The following is a 967-nucleotide window of genomic DNA, read 5'->3' as shown; positions in this document are numbered from 1 at the left end:
ATTTGGTCTCTGACCTCATGGTCTTAGTAGCACAAATGGACCAAAAATGTCAAATAGGACTTTGTAATTCTAAGGTAGCAAAGTAGATAAGTACTAGACTCTATGGTAAAAAGTAATTACTTTCTAACCTGTTGCATTCTCGTGTTAACTGGTGCAGATTAATTGAAAAGGTGTATATAATTGCATGGTGTCTGAAGGGGAAGAAAACTGATTGGCTTGACATTCTGACGACAGGGTCAAGAGTTGGGAATGTCGGACCCAAAGATGACTGGAAATCTTTTACGAACCCATCGAGCCCAAAATTACTAAACCGACAGAAGCTATTATTAGACGTTGGCGGAGCAGCTAGGGAATATGTGTCAAAGGTCATAGTTATCGTTTCTTCTATATGAAACTGAACAACGTCGTATTTTTAGTGTCCTTAGTTTCTTTTCTTTCCTTCCCCTTCCTTCCTATCATCATTGTCACAGCTATTTGAATGGATGATTGATGGTGGGGGCCACTGATAGATCCAGATTCTTTTCTTTCCTTCTGTCTGTCTGTGTCTTTCTTTTCCCCTGCACTAAAAGACCATTATTGCGTTGATGTGCTTCTCCTTCCTCAAACAAATAAATCCTTCTTCAAGCAAAGAAACAAAGAAACTAACTGTAGACAGAAGAATGTGAACAAGAGAGGGATGGACAGAACCTTAGTAACTTAGACATGGACAAAGAGAGCGATACATTATTGTACATTGTAGTCTGCTTTGAAGTAAAAAAAAAACCCTGTCTGTCAGACAGACGGAGGTATTGGATAAACAACAGTCTCTCCACACGAGAATTGAACCCGCGTCTTCTGCGTGTAACGGAGAGTGTATAGCTTAATTGCTGTACGACAAATGCCAGTAGAAGGGAGGGTGGGTTTAGTTGTTGTTAATTTTTGTTCTTGGGTGTGTGTGTGTGTGTGTGTGTGTGTTTGTGTGTGTGTG

This window comes from Aplysia californica, unplaced genomic scaffold (genome assembly GCF_000002075.1).
Source record: "Aplysia californica isolate F4 #8 unplaced genomic scaffold, AplCal3.0 scaffold00362, whole genome shotgun sequence".
In the NCBI taxonomy this organism is placed as follows: domain Eukaryota; kingdom Metazoa; phylum Mollusca; class Gastropoda; order Aplysiida; family Aplysiidae; genus Aplysia; species Aplysia californica.
This window is presented reverse-complemented; position numbering follows the sequence as displayed.